This window comes from Amblyomma americanum, chromosome 8, assembly GCF_052857255.1.
Source record: "Amblyomma americanum isolate KBUSLIRL-KWMA chromosome 8, ASM5285725v1, whole genome shotgun sequence".
Taxonomy (NCBI): domain Eukaryota; kingdom Metazoa; phylum Arthropoda; class Arachnida; order Ixodida; family Ixodidae; genus Amblyomma; species Amblyomma americanum.
The window spans coordinates 75,019,112-75,046,043 of NC_135504.1; the positions used below are offsets into that span (position 1 = coordinate 75,019,112).

Here is a 26,932-nt window from a genome sequence, read left to right on the forward strand (position 1 = left end):
TGGTTATTCGGCTCCCCATGGTAATTCATGAATAGGCTAATAGATGTCACAGAGGTAAGGTAAGTGGTTTTATTGCATGATAAATAGAAGGAAAAAGATTATTGCTAGCCCCGGCAACTGCCATTGCTGCTGGAAGCACCTGAGCTGGGGCAGCGGAAATAAAGGATAGCAGGCAGTGTCTAGAAGTGAAATGAAAGAGGTGAGGGGATAGTAGAAAAGTCAGGGGGAGAGGTACACTGGCAATAAATTTATTTACATATTAACATAATAACATATATACAGGTAACACGCACGTGAAGGTCTTGTAGAGCACAGTGCAAACACACGCGCACGACATAAAGCCAATACAGCTGGAGTGGGGGCGTCCGGCTGTTCATCGTCCAAGGTAGCACACGCGGGGCGTTCCCCGTCTGAGGAATGCACAGAGGCTCACCACTGTTCGCTCGCGGACGCGCGCACTGCCCTGCGACCACAACAGCACCGTGAGAGCGTCTGGGAGAATGCCCAGAGCCCTGTAGGCTGCGAGCATGTCACAACGATCATCGGCGAACGCGGTAGAGCGAAAGAGCAGGGGCTGTAGAGTTTCCGCCGCACCGCGTCCGTCACAGAGGGCAGGGCATGTCAAGAGGCAAGGCAGTCATTTTAACTGCTGGGCTGACTGCTGGTTACCTCAGGCAGTGCTTTCTTTTTTGCTTTTTTCCTGGCCTCTACAGCAATCCTGTTCCAGTCTGGGCGGCGCACTTCCATGGAGCGAATAACGCGGGAGTCTACAATTTCTGGAAGAAGGCAGTGTGATGACCCCCATAATGCGCAGGTCCACACGGGACGGAGAGGCAAAGAGACACCGTATGGCTCAGTTTAAACAAACAGATATATTCAATAATTATACATGATTAAGATTCAGAGGCTGGGGCGTCCGAGCTTACGTGCCGACGACTTCATGGGGGTGATGGAGTGGCTCCGGAGTTGGGCTCGAGCGGTTGCTGGCAGAAGCTGCACGCCGTCGGGCTTCGGCGCTGAAGGCCCTCTTGGCGAACGATGTCGTCCTGAGCGTGCCTCTTCCGTACTGCTTCTCGATTTTTATATCCTCTTCTCCACACTCCCTAGGGTGAGGACGCCCACGCCGGAGGGGAAGGAGGGGGGGCTAGGGCTTTCACTTGGGCGCACAAACATACCACCGCATCGTGGTCTCGCCCCCCTCACGTGTTGAGTCCGCGGGAAAGGTTGTCTTCGAGGTAGCGCATAGCGTCGGCTGTGGTAAGGCGCGCTCTGACTTGCTGACAGTTCCCGCGGGTCACCGGCCTCCATTCTCCATCCATCAACTGACACTCGCTCCTCAAGGTAAGGCGCGCTCTGGCCCGCTGACAGTTCCCTTGTCCTGGAATGTGCTCGGAAGGGCCGCCCCTGGAACCGCCACGCCAATTGGGGAGGATAAGCCCGTTTCCCCGCGGCGGCGGGTCCGGTTGGGCCTAAACCCCTTCGCTCTGGTTGTCACTCTCAACGAGCATGGCTGGGTAATTGATGACGCCTGTCATCTGGGTCTCCGTCTACGCCGCGCCGTCGAACGTGGAACCTCGTAGCACACACAAGGAATGTACCTCGTAGCACACACAAGGAATGTACCTCGTAGCACACAAGGAATGTCACACTCGCTCACCCTCCAGAAGAATGTTCTCCGAACATTTGAGTCCCTGCAGCTCCCCTTGTCTTTCCGAATCGCCTCGCACAGTGCGTCCGACAAAACACTTTTCGCTGCACTCAACACCACTGCACAACACCATATGCCTCCGCTGTCATAACTGGCGTCTCCAGGGGCAGCACTGATCTTCTTTTACAGATAAACATGAAACTCAGCACCCAAGCCTCTCCTTTCTAGTCCAAACTGGACGAAATAAATTTACCACAGTTACAAAGGAGCTCCCACTTCTAGCACGATCACGGCACAGACAAAAATATAGATAACGAAAGGAAGTAGGGCAGGTTCTGCATGCGCCCCGCATGCTCTCCTGTGAGGTTGTTACTTAATGACAGAAAGGTTTAACTACCAACTCCGATAACTTAACACATAAACACATAGCAATGCTATGAGCTGTGGCATTACACAATTCTAACCAGTTCAAAACTCCGCTCTGTTTACGCCATTAGTCCGACTTAGCTTTCCGATTTCGCAGCGGATATCGGCCTTCATGAGTCATACTAAGTAAGTCTGTGACCCTCTGTCTGCTTTGGGACTCGCGAGGGCTCGTGGCAGGAGCCTCTCCTGGCGTTATCTGCACGGCAACCTCGCGCGCTTCTTCTTCTAGCAATGCATGAAGTAAATCCGGTGGCATTCCGGCCGCCACCTCTGGCGCCTGCCGAACAAATGCAGGAGAGGGCGTTTCTTGCGAACTATCTGCGCGCTCAGCTTCACTTCTGTCCCCATCAAAATCCGCGCTTTCCCTTTCCTCATTTCGTGAATACTGAACCGGTGCCGACTTGAGGCGATTTGCGTGTATCCTTATCAAGCGCCGGTTTACGTCTCGGACTCTGAAGTTTACCGGAGAAAGCTTCTCGACAACCTCGCACGGTCCTCTCCACTTCGTCTGGAACTTACGAGCTAGCCCAATCTGCCTTTGGCAGTTTTCAATGTACACGCTGTCCCCCACATTAAACGGCGCGTCTCTAGCACTGCGATCGTGCACCTCCTTCCTGCGCTTCGCCGCTTTCTTTAAGGCCTCCTTTGCGATGTCCCTCGCCACTTGCAAGCGCGATTCTAGCTCAACCTTATAGTCGTCCAGTGAAGCGTATGGGACACGACGGGGGCCCTCTGGCACTTCACTAGGCTGGTCCGGGTCTCGGCCGTAGAGAAGAAAGAATGGCGATTCGCCCGTGCTCTCGTGTGCTGCGGAATTGTAGGCAAACATTGCATACGGGAGCCACAAGTCCCAGTCCCGCTGGTCGCGCGAAACAAAATGCGACAGGAACCCGGCCACGGTTTGGTTCAGTCGCTCCACCGCGCCGTTGCAAGCCGGATGGTACGGTGTTGTCTGCTTCTTAGCGATCTTAAGCAGCTCGCAAACTCTCCTCATTAGCTGCGACACGAAGTTCGTTCCCCGATCTGTCAAGAGTTGCCTCGGGGGTCCATGTCGGAGCACGATCTGTTCGACAAATGCTCTTGCAACCGTGTCTGCCTTCTGATCTGGGAGTGCTACCGCTTCCGCGTATTTTGAAAGGTGATCGACAAATACTAAAATGTACCTGTTTCCGGAAGTGGTCGTGGGCAATGGGCCCATTATGTCCATACCTGTCCGCTCGAAGGGAGCCGAAACCTCAGAGAACGGCTGAATTGGAGCTGGTCTTCGTCCCTTGGGTGTTTTTCTTTCGAGACAGGAATGACACTTCGCACAGTAGTCTCTAACATCCTGTCGCATGCCACTCCAAAAGTACAAACGCTCCACACGCCTGCGTGTCTTCGCTACGCCAAAATGACCGGCGCATGGCGCATCGTGAAACGCGCGAAGAACCCTTTCTGTCCACGACCGAGGTATGACGACTCTCTCCCAAGCGGTTTTCTCTGGTCTCCCTTTCCTGGTTGGCCTCGTGCGCCGACACAGGGTGCCGTCTTTGTCAATGAAATAACCTAGCTGTTTGGGGTGAGACGGTGCGCCCTCTAAGCTTTCGATTATTCGCTTCAGGTCAGGATCTTTGCACTGCTCTGTGCGTAATTCGGCGGGGTCGACTACGGGGACAAACTCATCTATAGCTGCCACGGCAGCTGTGCGGCTGAGTGCATCAGCATTCAGATGTGTCTTTCCTGACTTGTGCTCAACTTCAAAGCAGTATTCCTGCAGGTGTAGATTCCATCTAGCGAGTCGCGAGCTAGGGTCCCTGACACTCATCACCCATTTCAGAGGATGGCAGTCTGTGACTAGCTTGAATTTGCGGCCGTAAAGGTAGCATCTGAAGTGCTTTACTGCCCAGACAACGGCGAGGCACTCCCTTTCCGTAGCTCCGTACTTTTGCTCTGTGGGGCTCAGCTGTCGGCTAGCAAAAGCAACGGGATGTTCTTTGCCCTCGATAACCTGAGATAGCACGGCACCAACTGCGAACTTTGACGCATCTGTGGCCATAACGAAGGGCAAATTAAAATCCGGGTGGCGCAACAGCGGTGCACTCATTAGCTTCCTTTTCAGGGCCCCAAAAGCATTCTCCGCGTTTTCGTCCCAGCGAAAGGCGACATTTTTGGCTGTTAAGGCGGTGAGCGGCTTAGCGAGCTTGGCGAACTCCTCTATGTGCCTTCGGTAGTAACCGATCAGGCCGAAAAACTGCCGGACCTGGCGGACGCTAGTCGGGGGATGGAAAATCCGAGACACACCTTAGTTTCTCAGGGTCCGGTCGCACGCCGTCAGCTGAAACAACGTGCCCGAGGTATTTCACCTCGTTTTTGAGGAATTGGCACTTAGAGGGCTTCAGCTTGAGACCCGCTGCTCTTAGTCGCACCAAAACCTGCTCAATATCGCGCAAATGGTTATCAAAACTGTCACTGTATATGATAATGTCATCCATATACACGAAGCACAGCCTCCCCAGAAGACCTGCCAGGATAACATCAGCGGTTCTCTGCCAGACAGCAGGGCTGTTGGCCAGACCCATCGGCATTCTTTTCCATTCATAGTGCCCTGAAGGCGTGTTGAATGCCGTTTTCTCGGCATCTGCCGGATCCATTGCTATCTGCCAGAATCCCGCCGCCATGTCCACTACCGTGAAGTACCTGGCAGAGCCCAGCTGAGAAAGCGTCTCCTGTATATTGGGGATGGGGTATGGATCGATGCGAGTTACGGCATTTAGTTTGCGGTAGTCCACTACCAATCGATACGAGCCATCTGGCTTTTCCACCAATAGTGCTGGTGCTCCCCAGGGTGACTTTGAGTGTTCGACAATGCCGCGATCAATCAGGTCCTGCACCTGCCGCTCTATCTCCTCACGTTGGGAGTAAGGAATCCTGTACGCACGCTGGTAAACGGGCGATGAAGTGCCGGTTTCTATCCTCTGCTTTATAACGCCACAGCAGCCCAAATCCAGGTTGGACGCGGCGAATACCTCCGAGTAGTCGTTCAGCAAACCAGCCAGAGCCTCCCTCTCCCTGGATTTTACGTGAGAAAGATCGAACGACACCTTTGGAGCAGCCGAAGGACTAGCATGCTCTACAGTTGCGAGTACCGTATCGGTGGGCTCACGTTTCTCTATCGCAGAGGTGAAGAAAGCCAATGTTTTGTTCTTGGGAAGGCTCAGTGGCTGCTGGCTACAGTTAACCACCCGTAGGGGCACTCTGTGGGCGTCATTAACTGTCACGAGGCACGCGGCTGCCTTCAGGCCATTGCTGAGAGAGTCGACCGGCTCAAGCACTCCCACGGCGCCGCTCTCTACATCTGAAGGCACAAACGCGTACAAAATGTGCTCCGACCAAGGAAGGACGACCGCCTCCTCGACCAGCCTGACGGCAACCCGCGAATATACCTTCTCCAATGATCCCACTGTTTGACGGGTGTCAATATCGGTAATGCGAATCTCAGCCCCTCTCCTGTTCAAAAACGGAACTTTTGAGCCGCCCGCATTAACCTCTTCCTCAAAGAATGAGACTACTACCTTCCCTTTTCTCAAAAAATCCTGCCCTAATATACCTGACACTCCGTTTGGCAGAGACACCGTGTCCGGGCATACGTAGCAGGGGTGCTCCAATGCAATTCCGCCGAGAGAGAAGTGTAACCGGTAGAGTCCACTTATGCCAAGAGGATCCCCCGTTATGCCTACAAATTTGGTTGCCATACCACCAGACGCTTCCAACACCTCGCGGTCCCCCTTCCTTCGAAGCGTGTTAAAACTGCTCTCCTTAAGCAATGTCACCTTTGACCCCGTATCTATCAACAATTCCATACAACAACCATTTAACTTGCAACGCACAACAGGGCATGCCTCGTCGGCCACACAAACTACCACCACCTCATCATCCACTGCTCCCTCCCCACGCTCCTCAGGCTGGGGAGGACTAACTAGTTTTTTGTCTCGGTATCTGGAGCCCCACTGTAGGCTTGCTTAGGGCGTGTCTCGCCTGCTTCTCTTTGTGGCTCCCCACGGCGCACGTTTTGGCAGAACCTGGCGATGTGTCCGCGACCCTGGCAAGCGAAGCGTACGATTTATTCAAAATCTCGCATACCGCGCCTGTAGCTTTGTGGCGGTCTCCGGTTTCCAGCGAATGGGCGCTGTTGAGCGCGCGCTTCAACCTGGCATTCTACCTGCTGAGATAGCAGCTGTTCTAAGCGATCTAACCGCTCTGTCAAGAGAGCAACCTCAGGGTTGAGCACCACTCTCTCTATGACACGTACTCTCGCTGCGGCTGTCGTTAACGCCTCATTTTGTTCCTCATCCAATGCGGCCTCCACGGCTTGGTCGAAATTGCTCGGCTTGCGCGAGAGCACGAACCGGCGCACGGGGTCTTGCAGACCAGCCACGAACAAAGCGGTCATTTCCTCTTTAAGTATATCCTCCGCGTATTTCTTTTTTAGCTGGTCTCCTTCCTCCTCCCTGCTTAACGTATCGCGCGCTAAGCGCTGAAGCCGTGACGCAAACGTTCGCACGTCCTCCCCTACCATCTGTTCGGCGTCACGGAACCTCTGTACCCGCACGTGACGTGGTTCAGTGTCGAAATGCTCAAACGCAAGCTTCTTAAATTCCGCAAATGATTTTGTGGATTTTACCTTTTCGTCTCGCCATGCAAAATCATGAGCAGCTCCTGCCATCTTACACCTCGCCATTCCCAGCATTTGAGCATCTGACCATCCCCCCATTTTCCCAATCTCTTCTAGCATGGAAAAGAAATCGCAGATTGGAACCCCTGTTTTATCTCCCGTAAACGTCGGAATGACGCTTCCTAATGCCAGCATGCTTGTTCCGAGCGACGGCTGTGGAGTGGGAGCTCCCTCAGATACAGACATTTTTTTTTCTCAAGCCCTCCAGTGCCTCAAGCCTCTCAAATGGGGGTAAAAGTCCCACAATCAGTCCCGTGATTCCCTTTTGATTACAATTTTGAAGTCATGAATGTCACAGCATTCAGAGGACATTTGCTTTTGAGACCCCACTTCTGACACCAGTGTGATGACCCCCATAATGCGCAGGTCCACACGGGACGGAGAGGCAAAGAGACACCGTATGGCTCAGTTTAAACAAACAGATATATTCAATAATTATACATGATTAAGATTCAGAGGCTGGGGCGTCCGAGCTTACGTGCCGACGACTTCATGGGGGCGATGGAGTGGCTCCGGAGTTGGGCTCGAGCGGTTGCTGGCAGAAGCTGCACGCCGTCGGGCTTCGGCGCTGAAGGCCCTCTTGGCGAACGATGTCGTCCTGAGCGTGCCTCTTCCGTACTGCTTCTCGATTTTTATATCCTCTTCTCCACACTCCCTAGGGTGAGGACGCCCACGCCGGAGGGGAAGGAGGGGGGGCTAGGGCTTTCACTTGGGCGCACAAACATACCACCGCATCGTGGTCTCGCCCCCCTCACGTGTTGAGTCCGCGGGAAAGAAGGTTGTCTTCGAGGTAGCGCATAGCGTCGGCTGTGGTAAGGCGCGCTCTGGCTTGCTCACAGTTCCCGCGGGTCGCCGGCCTCCATTCTCCATCCATCAACTGACACTCGCTCCTCAAGGTAAGGCGCGCTCTGGCCCGCTGACAGTTCCCTTGTCCTGGAATGTGCTCGGAAGGGCCGCCCCTGGAACCGCCACGCCAATTGGGGAGGATAAGCCCGTTTCCCCGCGGCGGCGGGTCCGGTTGGGCCTAAACCCCTTCGTTCTGGTTGTCACTCTCAACGAGCATGGCTGGGTAATTGATGATGCCTGTCATCTGGGTCTCCGTCTACGCCGCGCCGTCGAACGTGGAACCTCGTAGCACACACAAGGAATGTACCTCGTAGCACACACAAGGAATGTACCTCGTAGCACACACAAGGAATGTACCTCGTAGCACACAAGGAATGTCACAGCAGTCTCTATAAAAACGTACCAGGAATGGCTTCATTTTCGTTGACCAGAAATTGTCATCTCGGCGTACCTCTTGCACGCGTATTCCCTTTGTTGTATACACTACGAAGGCACAGATACTCCTTCTGGTGACATGAAGCTGGCCCTGCACTTGGTAAAAATATCTGTGCGATCGTCTAAGCACTGGATCACCTTCTTTTTGCTTCTTCTCTGAAAACTTTCGCGCAGCTTCCAGGGGCTCATCTTCCTTTGCAGTTAACGGGCATTTCACCTCTACAATTCGGTCCTCGTCAACTACCCCGTCAGGTGACGCTGCCAGGAATCCATGCTCAAGGTCAACAAACAGCCCGCATGGTTGAACAACTCTGTTCATCTGTGCTCCATATAACTGGAGTGCAACGCTCTCATGCTGCTTGCCGTGCTCCGTGGCAAAATTTGTGAAGCTCTTTGGATGAAGCAGGGCCTTTACCAGTGCGTCACAGGGTGTGCAGTCCCTTCTTATGCAGACAGCGTGGAAATTTGAAGCAGAGAGGCGGAGCCTCCTTTGCTCGAACCAATTCGAATTGTCTGCCTGTCCCCGTGTTTGTGCCTCAATCTGTTCGCATAGTTATTTATCAACTTGGAGCTCCTGTAGCTGCCTTTCTGCTTTCTCAGCTAACTCATCAGGTGGCATGTCTGGCTTCATGCAATTGGCTCCATAGTGAGGTGATGAGGTGCAAGCGGCACGGATCTTCCGGTCATGCTGGCTGTCAAAAAGTCTTTTTCTAGGCAATCGCCGGTCTTTTGCAGCCATTTTCTTGTTAGCATACTTCTTGTAGACAGCACCGGGGCTCTCGCAAATCATTGCTTTGCTAGTTTTTGCGTGCCACTGGGGCCCTAGCTGGAAGCTTAGCCCAGCAGCTTGGCAGCGATGCTCATAAGAACCCTTCTGGCACCGGTTTATCTGCTTGCCGCCACAAAGCTTAGCAACAAGAGACATGAGGGCTTCCGCAAGGTTGCTTGTGTCATCATTGATGAGACGGTCAGCTTTTTCCGCAATACTGTTGGCTGCAGTCATTAGCTTTGTTTTCAGCATGGTAGGAAGCGTCCCGTATAAGTCTTCACCCTTGGTGCGGTCACAGAAATAACTTTTACAGCCATCATGACACCCAAACACATGTTTTGGGCCATTTCTCAAGTCAGTGGCCAAATCACGAACAAGCTGTCTTTCATCAGCAGGATCCTCTCGTAACATTTCGGCATAGTGACTGACAGCCTTGCGCGCACCGTTCTTTATGCGCTTTATTCTCGGGCCCGATAACATGGGCCGGCCACCTTTGCTTTCCTTAGCAATGGCGTAGAGGCGGGAAGTGTAGCACTTGACAACATGGCTAGCACAATCATGCTTTCGGACGAAACGACCGTAGCTAACCTTTGACTGAATCTGATAGTAAACAGACGAGTCTCCATCTCCTATAAAGGTGCGGTATTGAACACCGTGCATCTCCATGCTTCGCTGGAAACCCTCAACAAGGACATCTGCCTCCATGGCCCCTGAGCTTTGGTCCCAGTTTTTGTAGCAAGTGTGCTTCTTTGCTTCAACGTTTTTCCTGGCATAAAACTGACAAGTGCTGCACAGCTTGTTTCTCACACCCAAGTAGAGGAGCTTTTTTGTGCGCTTACCTATGATGACGGCCACGCCAGAATTGGCACAATATCTGTGGCCATGGCTCCTCTGGGACCAGCCACCATCAACTACCACTGTTATCTTTGGGGTGCAGCCATCCTCGCAGAAATCACCAGCTGCTTCTGCTAGTCTCTTTTCCTCCTTGCCAGCTTCAGTCATTTGCCCCAGGAGCACAGCTTTCCATTGCTGAAAGAAAATCGAACATACGTTGAAGCATGTCTCTTCACAACAGGTTAAAAGTTCGTTCCCCTATTGTGCTGTTTCTCGCAAGTGTCAGCCTCCTTTGGATTTTGCCTAGCACATGGAAAGGTTCACGCCCAACTAGAAATCAGGACGAGACTGCATATCCTTCGAATTTCAGCTTCTGCCTCTCGTATGCACGACGTACTACAAATAAATGTAACACCCTTAGGCGCATGGAAGATCGAATGAGTTGCTTAGAATGACATGTCAAGCCATGACATAATAGTAACTGGTTTTACAAACTTCTCTTTCCCCTCTTTCATGACAACATACCCTAGTTGCACACATAATATAGGACGACGAATATAAAGCGTGGGGAGACTTTTTGGAGGCTTTAAAAAAATGTATTACTTTGGTAATTTAAAGTCGAAATGACTCCTCGCCAAAAAACAACCGAAAACGCACGTAGACGACACGTGAAGGGCACCTGCTAACAAGAACAAACGTGTAAGATGAATACAGTTATTATGGTAGCTAACAATGTCTTGTGCATTTTTTTATGTACGGGGACAAAAATTGAAAATATGGATGTAGGAACGGTGCAGTTCATTCTTTGTGCTGGTACATTTTGAGAGGATTTGTGCATTGGAACAAAGGAAAAGGCTGAATTATCTGTGTGGCGGTAATTTTCCCTTTTTGTGTATGTTTTCTGGTGCTTCAATTTGATAAAACTTATGAGTGTTGAGGTCTTCGCATGTTTACCGCATATTGTGGATTGGCCGTCTGTCTTAATTCAGCGCAAACAAATGTAATGGGAATCATCAGCCTGAAACAATTATAGTTCTAAATCAGGCAGGAACCACAAAAGACAGGACAAAGAGAGCAACAGCTGCACAAAATGGGATATTCCGCACTACACATACAAAGTCGCACGGAAACGAAACTTGGCAATATGCCAGTGCGCATACCTTTCCTAGTGCCTCCTCTCGACGCAGAAATGTTCCCTTGCCCATGACAGGGATCTCCATGACCGCCATTGCCTCCTCCAGATGCGAATGGCCAGACCCGATGCTTGTGAATGCCCACACAGTAGCATCGTTTATGCCAAGAGCTGCCTTATCTGTGAGAGGCGTTGGCTCTGCAACAGGGTCGGTAGCGACTCTTCTGAGTTCATGGCAACCATTGCACTGGAATTTGAACTCCGACCAGAGGCCGATCCTTCTTTCCTCTTTATACTCAAAGCGCCCTCCATTAGGACAAGGGCAGCGGTGTTCGCCAAGCTCTTGTACAGCCTTTACGAAGTGGTCCACAGACACAACTCTTCTTCCACATATGCCCGCATCCTGCGCTGTCGGGAAGCTGCTGTCCCTCTGAAAGACGAGCTCTGGCAAGGGATTCTCAATTCCTAGGCCATCCCAGTAGTCAGTCATTGTGACTTCGCAGCTAGAAGCACATGACGCAGATTGTGGTGATGTGCATTGTGTTCTGCTTGATGCCGGGCTGCTGTTCGTCGGTAGCGCTGCCTGTTTTCTGTAAAGCACAATGTGAGGAGTGAAACGAACACAATATTAAAATGAGGCAAGGCGAAACAAAGATGCCAAATAATTTTGCCAGCATCGCAATTTAGGTAAACCTCGTGTGCATTGTAGATGAAAAGGGCTGACTGCGCTAGTAAGCACGACACTTCAATACGGCGCCGGAAAAAAAGGGAACTGTAGTAAAAGCAAATAGATGGTGTGATGACCCCCATAATGCGCAGGTCCACACGGGACGGAGAGGCAAAGAGACACCGTATGGCTCAGTTTAAACAAACAGGTATATTCAATAATTACACATGGTTAAGGTTATACATCAGAGGCTGGGGCGTCCGAGCTTACGTGCCGACGACTTCATGGGGGCGATGGAGTGGCTCCGGAGTTGGGCTCGAGCGGTTGCTGGCAGAAGCTGCACGCCGTCGGGCTTCGGCGCTGAAGGCCCTCTTGGCGAACGATGTCGTCCTGAGCGTCTATGCAGTAGAATTTCAATAGTCGTCCGTTTCTTCGAGGATGGTTCACAAACCCTTCCTCTAGTGTCGTTCGGCTTGGAAGATGAACAGGAGGCGAGCTTGTAGATATGACAGCAGAGCATAATTTTACAACCGAACAAACTTTGAACTTCTTTACTCATCGACCGGGCAGGTTAGTGCCTAAGTAGCATCACATTACATGCTAAGCATGGAGCCCCCAGCTCAGACTCGACTGCATCCGTTTACATGTGCTTTTAAGCACTTGATTAACAAAGGACTAAGGGCGGTCATTTCCAGTGGCCCGCCCAAAGCATCAATTCTCCAATCCAAAATAACATGCGAGATGGGGACAACCCCCTTGGGTTGGGCTTAGCCTCGAACCCAGAGTCTGTTAACAATACAAACTAAATAAACAACAAAAACGCCACCACTCTCTCTCAAGTGAGAGTATACACAGGCTCTCTCTTCGGAGCTAATTCACTAGCGCCTGTCTTTCCACATTCTTGGCGAGTACTGCCTGTCCGCCATGACAGGTGTCCGTCACGGCCCTTCTGGGAAGCTGTGGGTGCCTTCCCGGCGATAGCCCACGACAAAGGGGGGGGGGGGGGGGGGAGGGAAAGAATGTTGTCCCAGTGGCCCGGAAATTGGGGAGGATAAAGCCTGTTTCCCCGGGGCGGCGGCGGGTCCGGTTTTTCTGGTCGTCACTCAAAGAGCATGGCTGGGTAATTGATGATGCCGCTGTCACGGGTCTCCGTCTACGCCGCGCCGTCGAACGTGGATCCTCGTAGCATACACGGAATGTCACAATGGTTATCTTATATGAACGTTGAGAAACACGGGCTAAGGATGTGTATACGTTTACAATTACCATACCATAATACCGTAATTACCATTACCATAATAACAGCGCAGTGTAGAGCCGACGCAGAAACGAAAAAGGTCAGAACTAGCACTCGCCGTCGTTTTTCCCTTCTGCGCCCTTTCTGCAGTATGCTGTTATTATGAATGTGAAATACGTCATTCATAAGTTAGGATAGCGAGGAGGGGGGTGGGGTGCTTCAACATGTAACAGTTCGGCACTTTCTACCTTTGAGCGTAGGGTTTGTTTCTGGAAAAAGCCAATTACACACTGTTACGCGAGTATGTTTGGGCAAGAGACTCATGGTTCAAGCGCAACCATAACGGACCGTTTGCGGAAATCTAAGTACGCTTCTCCGTAATGCTTGTTTTCTAACTAAAAGGTCTCGTTCCCAGAGGACGCTCTCACATTCTTTGTGGAAACGAAAAGGGTCGAGGTTCCCCTTCTGCGTCAACTGAGGAATCCCCTCAGACATAAAAGCTCAAGAGACAGGACGAAAAGACGAGGAACGACCCACACAGGGGCGCTGGAATGTCGACAGTGGACAATGATAGTGTCGTAAGGGCAGGCAGAGGTGCAAGGGTACAGTGAGAGAGAGAGATGGATGTTCTTGGGGAAAGGAATAAGAAATTGGGGGGAGCACGACGCGTGCGGTAATTTCTCTCTTTCTCTCTTTCAGGTACTTTTGGTACAGTGGTTTATGCTACCCCTTTGCAGTAGGAGAGAGTGAACGGATGGTTGTCCTGTGCCTCGCTCCTTGTTCGCGGCTGGTTTTGACCGATTTGTTGCGCTCCCTCCCTGTCTAGAGCAGCTCCTTCCCTCTCCAGGTACGGAGCGCAACGAATCGTCCAACACCAGTCGTCCATGAGGAACCAAGCGCGGAGTCATTTTGGTAAACATGCGGCAAACCACAGTTTACGAAAGGGGGACTTGAGTCTTTACGTTTGTAAAAAGAATGCAAGAGTGTCGCCTGGGAAAGACACTTTTCGGTTGCAAAGCAATCTTTGTATAGCAGCCGACTCACAGATTTCGGCATACAGTGCCGGCGCCTGCTTTTCAACTATCGCAGGCCAGCAGAAAGCATCTTGGCAGCGTTTAGGATTGAGATTTGTTTCTATCGATGAATCGATAGATTGAGGAACTACAGCCTGGACATTACAGCACCTTGAAACACAACAATAGGTTCTTGTAGGTATATTTACGAAGTCAAAGGGTTGCAGCTTGAAGTGTTATAAGCTTTCTTTGGCAAGGCTTTGCCTAGCGTTCTACAAAGACAAAACTATAACCTCCAGAGAAACTATCTGAAAAATTCTGTTGCACACGAGGGGAAGTAAGGACGTCGTGACACAAGCCAACGCAGGGCTAGTACGATCTCCAAAAAGTTCAATGAATAAAAACTTGTTGCAAGTAACAAAGAACTGGACACAAACGAATAACGAGAATTGAATCTACGGTACAAGCGAGTACTGAACCAATACGGCACATACTGAAGGTGTTAGACCTCTAGTGTGATTTGAACGTTCGTGTGCACGGACCGCTAGCGGCTCGAGAACTATAAATTTGATTACATCTGGTCTGTGCGGGCAACTCTTGACACTCGTATAAGTGTTGGCACCGGCGGACAAGGACAACCTGCCGACAACAAATACATCACACGTTGCTGAACAAACTTTCTTGCTCATGTAAAAAAAAGCGGGAATGGGGATGAGCGAATGAGCACTGCGCAGTGCGACGTCACCGCTAACCGTTAAATATATAACAAGCAGAACATGCAATAGGAGCTAGAGGGCAATAGTAATCGGAAATGAGCCCAATACAAACGAAAGGCTTACCTCCAACGTGCTGCCGCGGCAAGTTGAGCCCTTCCTCGACGAGCCTTCGGTCCTTTTCTCCTCGGCGGAGGCCGGTAACGGTTTTTCGCCATGCCTTCTCTCTGTTGCTTTCAGTCGTCACGATTGTTTAGTGCTCCAGAAGCAAATTACGCTCGCTTGGCGCTAACACCGACGATCGCAATAACCAAATGTAAAAACAGGCACCTCTTCGGTCGCTATACAATAGAGATGAAACAGGTGTCAAGAAGCAAGGCATTTCCAATCTGTTCTGTGCCTTTTATAGCTGGCGCTACCAGTCTACCCTGCCTGCAGGAGAGGCGAGCTGACAGGTGTAGGAGGGAAATAAAAATGTGAAAAGAGAGGGAGAAAGGAGAGGGTAGTAGTAGGTATGGCACCCCTGTCTATTGTCTAAGCTTCACTGGCCACTGCAGGTGCGGAGGACGCGGGGGCACTCACCTTTCGCACATGTCCGCGCGAAAGCGCTGAATGTTCTCGTTGGGGTCGTGTTCGGCAACAGTCTGTCGTGGCGACTTCAGTCTCTGCCGGTGCTGTTGCGGCGCACCGGTAGAGACTGAACAGAAAACTGTTCGGTCTACGCGCTTGGCTGGGCGGTCTCCTTTGATGGGCATGTGTTGCTTCGTTCTTGAGTTGCAGTGTTGTAGGCGTTACGAAAAAAAGTAACTAAATACGTTACTCGTTACGCTATAAAAAAAGAACACGTTACCGCCCTACGTTACCTACAAAAAAAGATAACGCGTTACCGTTACCATTGCCGAAAAGAAGTACCGCACGTTACTTTGCCGCTACTCCAAGGCCATAAATTTTAATCAGTGCGTTTTCGCTGTAAGAACTCAAGATAACAATTTTATAAAGCTCATATTTCACATAATTTCAACTTCACAAAGAAAACATGGTTGAACTCAACAAATTTACAGTAACTCTGGTGTGCTTCTGCTTACAAAATTACGCGGAAATTGCGTAGCAATAAAGGAATGCTAATGGCATATTTCCGGAAAAATATATTTGCGCACATAAACATTTTTTTTTCACTTGAACCTGCATAATTATCGCAAAAATGCGAGTGTTTATGTCAAGGTGATCAAGGTCACCCTCGCTCGCTTTGGAACTCAATAACCAGAAACGTAGCCGCAGTTGCAGATAGAAATAAGCAAACTTTATTTTGAAAACAATGTTGATAAACATTGTTGAAACAAAGGCCCATTTCCTTCTTTTTCCTCTACTTCAGTGCTACAGCCGGTTTATTGCAATCACCTTTTCTGCGCTGTACCATTGTACTCTTTCGACGGCTCTCTTGGCGCCATCTTGAAGTAAACTGGCGACATTCCTGAGTTTACTCAGAAGGGGGAACTGCTTCCACAAAGAATGCGAGAGTGTTGCCTAGGAACAAGACCTTTTGGTTGGAAAACAAGCTTAGGGAGAAACTGCCTTACAGATTTCTGCAAATGGTTCATTGGTGGCTCGGTATGCGTCCACTCTTTAGAGAGTTGCGTGCGTGAGGGGTTTGGGGGGTGAAGACAAGTGTGTGAATGCGTGTTCGTGCTTTTTTTTTTAGTTGAGTGCGTCGTCAAGGGCAGGTGTTTTCTGGCATGCATGCGAGCCGCAACAAGGGTCGTCGAGAGCACCTGTAGATGTTGTTCTTTGAAACATCATTTTCGGCGTCTTTTTTTTCTGAAAAAGAGGCGGAGGGGGCAGTTGAAATAAAAAGTAACTAGTAACGTTACACCTCACGTTACCGAAAAATTTTGTGTGTGTGTGTGTGGGGGGGGCTCATATTGCAGCGCGGCCTCCTCATAGAATTTGTGCAGGGATCAAACGCAAGAATAATAACTGCATTGCCATATTGGCAATGCCATTGTGTACTAATAACGCTACGCACTATCTAGACAAGTGAAATACGTATTTTTTAGATAAAAGAATGTATTCGTATGTCGTAAAAACCGTGGCAGACATAACTGATGCCAATACTTCAAGAAAGTATCACACGAATTCTAAAACTATATCCGTCCGAAACCAGAAAAGCAGTGCACGCCGCTGATATGAACAACGTAAGGGCCATGGAATTATCAATTATTTAACGACTGTTTGTCGTTCAAGAACCTTTACATTTTTGTACATATGCAACGGTCAGGAAACAATCTCAACGACGCTGTCCTTCGTTCCAATGTACTGCGCAGAGCAGCTGTCACCGGTCATATATTGCGAGTAATTGCACCGAAATTTTAGTCGCAACAGCGAGCGCATGTATAAACGAGGAGTTCTGCAAAATATGCATTAGAAGTGCGGAGATAAAATGGAGTATTAGAAATGTGAAGATAAAACTTGATAAAGGACAAAAAAGTGTCAATGGAAACAAAGTCACTGTATCTATACACAAAACCTCGCAACAAGATATGTAAATACACGTATGTCTCCATTCACTCTTCATGAGGCGTCAAACAAGGCAAATAAACATCTTGCGAAATCACAAATATTAAACTTTGCACATGGAAAGACAGACGATTTAGCAAAGACCAAAACTATCATGGCGGAAGTCGCGATATGTACTTGGGCCATGCTGCGGTCGTGACGGCACCATATGGTTAGAATAATAGAGGAACAATGCAGAAATCAATAGGAAAGTATGTATTTTTCAACTGCCTGCACGGCGACAATTATTCTGCACCCATAATTACAGAAGGGCATTCCTGTGGTTCAAAGAAAAAAATAAAAGCAGTTAGATAAACAACAAAGAGAAGGACAAGCGAAAGCCACGAATGATGCCGCAGGTTGAAATAACCAATATCCAAGTGTGTATGTTGGGAAACGCCGCGTGGGCAGGGCTTTCAATAAGCTAGGTCAATCAAGGTCGGTTATTGATGTCCTCAAAATTTTCGCATTCAGAGGGTAATTTTGATCATTATGCTAACTGATGCTTGCATTACGTGACTCCAGGTGCATCGGCGTTGCCACGAAATACGACCTGTGTTAGCAATGTTCGCGCCAAAATGTCTTTTCTAGTCTGAAAAAGACATTGTATGTGACAAAATCCAGAATGGCTTCCGGTGGTTGTTTTGGTGAGCGGTGCTGGCAGTTCGAAAAAATTTCGGAGGGGGGGGGGGAGGACTGAAGCCTCATAAGCACCACCCCCCCCCCCCTGGCTGCGCCCCAGGTAAGTACGTTACCCGTTACAGTTCCGAAATGGTAACCAGTACGTTACAAAGTTACCGAAAAAAAGTAACGCGTTACAGGTAACGCCGTTACTTGTAACGCGTTACTGACAACACTGGGTACAACTCAACAGTGTTGTCGGCAACGCGTTACAAGTAACGACGTTACCGGCAACGCGTTACTTTTTTTCGGTAACTTTGTAACGTACTCGTTACCATTTCGGAACTGCAACGGGTAACGTACTTACGTTAACATTTTTCGGTAATTTGAGGTGTCACGTTACTAGTTATTTCTTATTTCAATTGCCCCGCTCCGCCTATTTTTCAGAAAAAGAAACGCCGAAAATGTTGTTGCAAATAAACAACATCTACAGGTGCTCTCGACGACCCTTGTTGGGGCTCGCATGCATGCCAGAAAACACCTGCCCTTGACGACGCACTCAAGTAAAAAAAAAATGCACGAACAGGCATTCACACACTTGTCCCCACACCACTCACGCACGGAACTCTCTAAAGAGTGCACGCATGCCGAGCCACCAATAGACCATTTGCAGAAATCTGTAAGTCAGTTTCTCTGTAAGCTTGTTTTCCAACCAAAAGGTCTTGTTCCTAGGCAACACTCTCGCATTCGTTGTGGAAGCAGTTCCCCCTTCTGAGTAAACTCAGGAATGTCGCCAGTTTACTTCAAGATGGCCCCAAGAGAGCCGTCGAAAGAGTACAATGGTACAGAACAGAAAAGGAGACTGCAGTCAACCGGCTTTAGCACTGAAGTATCGGAAAAAAGAAGGAAATGGGCCTTTGTCCCTGTGCCGGCAGTAGTGAGCTACCTCATACTAAACTTTCTAAAAACTTTCTGCTCAACAACACTGTCACTCCAACTTTCTCCCTTCATATTCATACAACCCCCCCCCCCCCTTTCTCCCCTATTTTGAACAAGGAACAACCCACTCCCCCACTAACAACCCCACTAGGAAGCGAGGCAAGCTGTCCGATGACAGCTTTGCAGTGCAGCTGCAGTAACAGCAAGTTGTAACTATTAGCAAGTTGTCATTGTTTATCAACATTGTTTTCAAAATAAATTTTGCTTATTTCTATCTGCAACTGCGGCTACGTTTCTGTTTATTGAGTTCCTAAGCGAGCGAGGCTGACCTTGAGCACCTTGACATAAACACTAACATTTTTGTGATAATTATGCAGGTTCAAGTGACAAAAAATGTTCATGTGCGCAAATACATTTTTTTTCCGGAACTAAGCATTCCTTTATTGCTACACAATTTCCGCGTAATTTCGTAAGCAGGAGCACACCAGAATTACTGTAAATTTGTTGAGTTCAGCTAGGTTTTCTTTGTGAGGTCGGAATTATGTGAAAAATGAGCTTTATAAAATTGTTATTTTCAGTTCTTACAGCGAAGCCGCAGTGTAATTTTGGCCATGGAGTGGCGGCAAAGTAACGTGCGATCCTTTTTTTCGGCAATGGTAGGTAACGTAGGCGGTAACGCGTTCTTTTTTTTAGCGTAACGAGTAACGTATTTAGTTACTTTTTTTCGATAACGCCTACAACACTGGTTGTACCCGACTTATAGATCCGTTCGATTCGCCTGTACCGCATGAACTGGTTCCCGCGGCACTCCAGCTCACATGGCTTCATTTCACCGGTGAAACACGGTGCGCTCTGAACCACGGCATTCGTTTGAAAGTAGTGCGAGTGTAGTTCAGGAAAACTGCAACCCTTCTCGGTGGTTAGTGCCGAAATAGTGCAGCTGCAGCCGCCATGAAGGCAGATGATGGTTTGCGCATAGTGATAAACGGCGGAGACTCAAGTAATTCCACTCGTCGACAAGCTAGAACACTGCTCGAGTTCTCCAAAAAAACGGCTACACGTAACTGACATCACTGTAAAAAACAAAGACGTGCATGCAGCATGATGCACGTCGACACAGTTCAGTCGCGTCGTTTCGCGCCAGCTGTCACGAGGTGCACATGCACGCATCGAGGCTGGTTCATAGCAACATTTTATTGTGATGTGCTCTTTGAAGATTTCTTCACGAGATACGAGATGTTGGCAGCCGCTGATGTGGGGTGTAAACAGAAACAGCTGGCTGCAATTCACTGGCGTCACCAAGGCTAGCAGACGACCAGGCCTGCACTCGACCATCCGTTTTGGAAGCAGACAGTGCCAAACTGCGCTCAAACCACGGTGAAAGACATAGCCTACTCTTACACCGTGGCTCAAACTGCCGGAACTAGCGCTACACACTCAGGGGCACCGAAATGGTACAGCGAGTGCAGGCGAATCGAGCGCTCTCCAACTTCCCCTCCACAGCGCTAGCCGGAACAACGAACAACCGGCGGCACGAGGCAAAAGCCTGTCTCCTTCCTTCTTCAGCAATGCCAAAGCTGTCCTCGAAAAATAAGACGACGCCTAGAATGCTTTTCGTAGCGTCAGGGAGAGGCGGGAGAGGCGATGGAGAGCGCGCGGCAGCGGCGGTGGACCCGGCACGCTAGCTATGCGCCGCTACTGCGCATGCGCAACTGGCGAGCGCGGCGGCGGCACCTCTGAGTCACCGCCGCAGCGACGACGGCGGGCGCCGTGTGACGTCACTGCTCCTCGCGCATGCGCAGTACCTCCTTTCCTCAGCTCTGCGAAATGGCTAGGCGACTCGCGTAGTGTTGCTTTCGCAAAAAGCAATCCAGCAAAGCAATATGGTGTAAATCTGCTCGGAAGCTACAGAGGGCAAAATGGAAGGGAACGTGCAAATATCGTAGAGAAATGATTCCCTCTCGTGAACACCTCCTGATTTTAGGTGCTTGGCAGCGCCACACTTGTCATTTTTCTGAACTGTGACCATTTAGTACATGTGCGCTAATGTAGATGGCGCTACTTACATTTATCGCATGTCGCTGCGTTATTGCTATTATTGTTTGTAATTTGTGGACTTTGTAGTAGATAATTTTTACAAGTTGAATAAAAGAATAAGAGCCCGATATTTTAAGAGTATATTTACCTGAAAAATAGAAGCTGCGGAACGTTCCGAGAGCTTGTGCCCTTCATAAGCACAACGAAAAAGGTAGCTAAAATCAACATTTTTTCAACTAGACAGTACACGTTCCCCAAAAGCCGTAGAGTAAAGGCGATGCTTAGCCGCGTAGAGCGCAGTACTAAGTTTCTTCACGCAAAATCTCAGAATTGTGAAGTGCTGGTTAACTGAACAGTATTGCATTCCGTTTTTAAATATTTCGAAAAAACGCTAACTTTGATCAGGAATAACTTTTAAACTAAACAAGGCAGATAAATGAAATTTTCAGAGTAGATGAGCGATTAGACGATCTCAAACTGTACAAGTAGTCGCTGCAGTGCAATTCATATCCCAAAAGTTATTGCAGATTATATAGTTCTGTTTTCTATGCTTTTCAAACAAGCGTGGCTAATAAACTAATCTATACACGTACTTCTAAATGCTTAAATATGCGCACTAGCATTACATCTCAAAGTATCTCGAAAGATATTCTCTAGGTGCAAGAGGTTTTTCACAATTTTGCATTTCCTGAGACAAGTTGAGCTCAACTGCCAGTTTTCATCTTTGCGTTTTCTTTTACAGTTGAAACAAATTTGCAGCTACCGTTAAAACAAATGCATCTTTTGAAAGCAGAGAAAACTAGCTTTTCGGAGATACCTGAACCATATTTATGAAGCGAACGAGCGAGGTACAGTCGACGTACAAATATCACCAAAAATGGTTCCCGCTACAGCGTCCTTGGCAACCTCTCGGTTTCGCCCTTGTACCTCCGGCACTGTGCACACCCCGACCTGGGGCCCTATTCTCGACACGCATGGCCGCCGTTCGCCGCCATATTGTCTCTCTGATTGGCTTATTGAGCGATCACGTGCAAGTCACGAGTTTTAAATTTGTGGCGCGAAACTATCAGGCTTCGAAATAGCTTTCTGCCGTGACGTCAAAATGACGTGTACTTGAAGACTGATTTTTAGCACAGTTATATTTTGTGCCGGGTTGGCAAATTTAAATGTCTGTGGAGGAAAAACGAAGCTACAGCTGGCATGGAAGAAAACACTTGGCTCGTTTTAGCAATTTTGAGAAAAAAAAGTTCGTACTGTGAGGGTTGCTTCCTAGAATGTGATTGGCTGGAGGAATGTCACGTGATTCACGTGATACGCAAGCATAATTCAGTGAGGTCAAAATGACGTTTAGTGACGCAAAGGAAATGCTGCCATTGCTGAAAAATGCCCCATTTGGCCGCCATAATTTGAGACGGCCGCAAGATGGTCGAATTATGGTGGACATAGTCGAATTATGACCAAACTGATTTATACGGCTGTTAGCTCACCGTAGTTTGGTAGGCGCTTATTTGAAGTAATAAACTGTTCCGAAACATGGTTGTTTTGAATGTAGAAGCATTGAAACGGCGTTATAATGGTACCTCTTAATTAAGCAGCCTTTTAGAGCCTTAATTATCAGAGCGTAATTTTACACCCGCGTGAGGACTCTAGCTGCGCTCCCGTTTCAAACGCTTCTCTCATGATAAGAAATTATCGGTCCGCGCGGTCGCGGTTGCTACAGCACGGATATGGCGGCGTCCGTAGCTGCCGTTTGTTGTCACAGGCTGCGAGAAGCGAAGCATTCGTGAGTGCGCCTCAGTGTTTTCGAAGGACTGCCCGGTTCGGGAGTGTGACTGCCTGGCCAGCGATATATGGTGTGGTGGCTGTGCAAGAAGATTTGCGGCAAGGGGCAGCTCGTGAGCACACTGGTCTCCCTTAAACATGGTATTGTAGATGCTCCGGCCGTTACTCTGATCCTGTGTTTCAAGGCGCGATCGGTAGCTGTGAACGTCTGGACACCAATTAGTTTAGTGTTTGCCTCTATTTACACGCTGTCGCTGACCTGATATTCAACTGCGTGAGTGATGAGAGGGTGGCACAAATGGTTGTCTGCCGGCTGAGCAACATGCTTCCAGAATGTGCTCGGGTTGTCGGCGGGACTGCGCTCATCAGGAAATTGCCCTCATCAGTGCATCACCTGTGTGCTCAATTTGTGTGCATCAGTGTCTGTGTGTATAAGGGCAGTTTCTGAAGACAGCGGTGTCAGCAAGGCAGCGTACATGTGCCAGGTACATCGTCTCGAGTATCGATGAGGTAAGGGAAACAGCAACGAAAAATTGCTTTTGACTTTCTTCAGATGGCTGCATGCAAAGTTCATATTGATGGCTGGTGGCTTTCTTCGGGTGTGTAATAACAAGTCCCTTATGTTCCTACCCTTTTTTGGTCACATGCAAAGAGCTGTGAATCTCGTGGCACATTTATTTGTAGCCTATTAAGCGAGGAAGCCTTGCGCAAATAAAAACAGCATTTCAAAATAGTCTTCTCTGTAAAGTAAAACGCACAACGAGCTTTCAGATTACTACAATATGCGGATGTGGGTGACTCGTAGGGCGTCTGCATGTCTATGGTTTTCTTTCATTGCACACAAATGCAATGGCTTGGCATCTGCATTTTGATAAATGCAGTTGCAAAAGCATTCGTGTAGTGAGATTTTAATGCAGTTCAATATTTTGAGGTAAAGTTAACCTTGGACTTCCCCTACAATGTGCCGTGTAGCAGTTGCCTTCACTGCAACACAATAAAAATAAATATGTAATAATTATTTATACCCATCAGTCTGGCTGTAGTCAAGCTGTTTTCACAGTTTTGTTTTACTTCCTCCATCATTTTGATAGAGATGACCAATAAAATATAACTGTTACAAAAGCAGTTTATGTGAGTAGTAGTTACAGTCATACATGAAACTTTAGTTTGATAATTACAGCCCTGTGATGTCTCGTATTTGAAAGTCTTTTCTCTTGTGTGTATGAAACTTGCATTGCACTCAAGCTCACGCACTAAAGACAGTGTTGATTGCCTTCCAGGTGACATGTGTATATTGTGCCTCTTCGATGCATCACTGCTATCCTAGGAAGTCATGTGCTGAGGAATGCTGCTGCAAGGTTCAACATCGTTCACCTCTCAGCTAGAGTGCTTCTCAAGCAAAGAATCATTCTTTGGAAGGGTTGTATTGGATGTCTTCACAGGTGTCAAGTGCTGTACATATGGAACAGGATTCTTTTCAAAGGCAATCACAACTTGCACTGTGCGACACATTGCATGCATCCGCACTTAGCTGCAGGACTCACTGGCATAGTTTTCACCTGTAGTCATGCTATGATCAGTCTATGTAAACATTTTTTGTGCTTCAAGTTTCATTGCACACAGCAAGAAAGCTGTTCAAGTCTGTGATTTTTGTGCTGCTCTTTAAACAGGACCAAATTTTCCTTTCAGTTTCTCACTAGAGTGTGTAATAACAGGTGTGTTTGATGTGTAGACTAGGCTTTTCTCTAATGCTGCAGTTCTTCACGTGACAGGAAGCGTAGAAGAAACTTTAATCCTACCATCTGCAAATTGGCCGGATGTGTGCTTATACACATGCTTTAACGCTACTGAACAGTTGCTAATTCTTAATGTACTGCAATGCTGTGTGCTCTCTTTATGCAGAATGTGCATGTTGGTGCTTTAGTGCAGTGAAACAGAGGAAGTCACCAAAATGTTTTTCTCCTGCCAGCAGAGCTTTGAACCAGTACTTCTCTTTGATTTCTGTTAAAAGTTTGTGCTCCATGACGTGATTACTGCTTCACTGAAATTTCTTGACATGCACGAAACATAGAGATGTGTATGCAGTCATTTATCACATCTTGCTCAGGGCGCAGTCTGATTTTGTAGGCAACTGTTCGTCCGATAGGAGGTCCCTAATGTGTCATCTGTGTGTGCTCACAGAGCAAAGCAAGCTTTGTCTCCTGACATTTCTTTGCCTCTGTGCCTGTTTTCTACTGTTGCTTTTAAATGCTATGTGTAGTGATACAGCAATCCACTAGTTTTCCTCTGAGCAAAAAGTGAGGCAACTCTTTCATGTTTGCCATCTGCCAAGCTTGTATGAATGAAAGACAAGGAAGCTGTCTGCTAGTTCGACCAGTTTTGCTGTGTAAGGCCCTGCTTTTACCAACCTTGTTGCTGGCACTATGCTTCTTGGCTGCTGCTAATGCTGTTAGGCGAATCTGACAAAAATTCCAGACAATCTGTTCAACCTATGTTTCTTTGGTAAAACTGGGGCATCAATGGACGCATTGCTATTTTTTGATTCAACACAGGAATCTACTGGATTTGGCACTTCGTGAAATGGGCATTATCAATGTGCACATATACCGCATCACACTTCTTTCACACATTGCAACTTGTCTTGTTACCAGAGAAATCTGCCTCTGTGACCCTGATGTGTGCGGGATTTTACCACTTTTGCTGTGTGGCAGCAGCAATCGGCTCATTACTGTCATTGCCATCACATGTCCTGCAGCAGTCATGAAATTTTCTTTTGTATCAAAAACAAATGTGTTTGTTGTGATACTTTGCAGAAAGGAAGTTTGTTCTACAGCTGACTTGCTCCGAAATTTTGCTTGAGCTTCAAAAAAAAATTGGAAGCAAAGCAATTATTTTTTTAAAACAAGCTAATATTTCAGGAGGCTCAAATTTTGTGCAATATATCTTCCAGTGCACTCAATTTCCACTAACATATTGCAGTTTTCTCTGCCTTTGTATTACAGTTGATTTGTTTAGTCAACAAAATACACCAGTTTCACTTACATCTATCCTGATCACCAGTTTATTGTCTACTTTACCCAGTACTCAGGCCTTCCCTTGCGATTAACTGTGTCAGTGCCACCAATGTCTAATCCCACCTCTGTGTAAAATTATCTATGCATGCGTGGCTGTGCTGATGTTCGGCAAAAAAAAGATGCAAATGACTAAATGCATGAGAAAATTGCATTCAACCCTTTAGGGCACTTTGTACACAACTGCGTACATTGCAAAATAATTTTTCTCGTGGTTTGCTTTACTTGTCACTGATTTATTCATTTCAATCCCATTTAGCATCCATCGTCCTCTAAATAGGGTGCTTTTTATGGTTGCAGCACATATTTTTCTGGCAGAATACAACAGCATAGCAACTGCTCCAGTATGTATGTTTGTAAACAATGCCTAGATCAAAAATTGGAATGCTTGTTCTGCTTTGTATTTGGCATTTCTGTTTTGGTTTTTAATGGTGCGCCAGCTGTCTTCAATTGTAATGAATTGCAGGGTTGTAGTCAAGTCTTCAGGCCACATGGTCTGCTTTTGATCCCCGAAGTGCAAAACTCAGTATTCTTGAAGCTTAAAGGGCCTTGAAAGGCTAAAATAAGGGTTTTCCTCACCTCGCAGAAGTTTATAGCATGATGGGTGCCTTGAATACTCCACTACACAGCTAAAAAGTGAACCCTGTGGCGTGAAGTCTTCACGTAGGGGTCTACATGCACCGTATCGTTGCAATTCCTACTGCTGACTTCTCCTTTTAGCTGTGTATTGTATGGTGCTGTGAGGATAATTTATTTCGTGTTGAACAATCTCCTCTGGTTTATTAATTATCACGAATACATCCTATGTGGTGCACACATTAAAAAACCTACCGGAAGCCAGTGGCTACCGTCGCTGGCTAGATTGCTTTTTGTGCATCCTGGAGACTTTTATCTTAATAGTACCCTAACCAGAACACTACCGCTGTCTGTATTGGTGCCTCCCATATGTTGTCCTGAGGGCGACATCAACATTGAATGTCTTGCCTATTTTCTGTCTAATCTTACGCTTTTGTTTTTCCTGCCATGTTCCTACCTCTATTGCTGCAATATTTGGCTGTATTAAATTCAAAAAAGCAGTTACCAATTTTATGTGTTCCCCCACTCTTCTTTGTATACTTCCGGGCCTTCAGAGTATGGAAATAAATTAATTTCCTCCTTGTCTCTAGTGCTCCTAAGTTTACTGTCATGTTTTTGTTCTCCTTCAGCTCTTCGGCTCATGGTGCCACTTAGTTGTCTCTTTAAATACTGCGTGCAAGACCAACCGGAATGCTTGGCCCCAAAACACATGTTCGGGCTTTGTGTGACATGTACTAGGCAATGAGTGTGCATACATGAACATTAATTTAAGTTTCTTGAATCATACAAATAAAGCTGCCGCGGTGGCTCAGTGGTTATGGTGGTTGGCTGCTGACCCGAAAGACGCAGGTTCAATCCCGGCCGCAGCAGTAGAGGCCCGTGTACTGTGCAATGACAGTTCACGGCAAAGAACCCGAGGGGG

General features: G+C 48.1%; 1 long non-coding RNA gene and 1 pseudogene across 1 annotated transcript; one reads left to right on the plus strand and one right to left on the minus strand.

Annotated features, from left to right (window-relative positions):
- Positions 1 to 642: 642 nt before the first annotated feature.
- LOC144102505 (uncharacterized) lies at positions 643 to 11,384 on the minus strand (annotated as a pseudogene).
- A 10,729-nt stretch (positions 11,385 to 22,113) lies between these two features.
- Positions 22,114 to 26,593, plus strand: LOC144101934 (uncharacterized). Its single transcript, XR_013308108.1, has 2 exons — positions 22,114 to 22,873; positions 23,644 to 26,593. It is a non-coding gene; the product is annotated as an uncharacterized LOC144101934 (long non-coding RNA).
- The last annotated feature ends 339 nt before the right edge of the window (positions 26,594 to 26,932 follow it).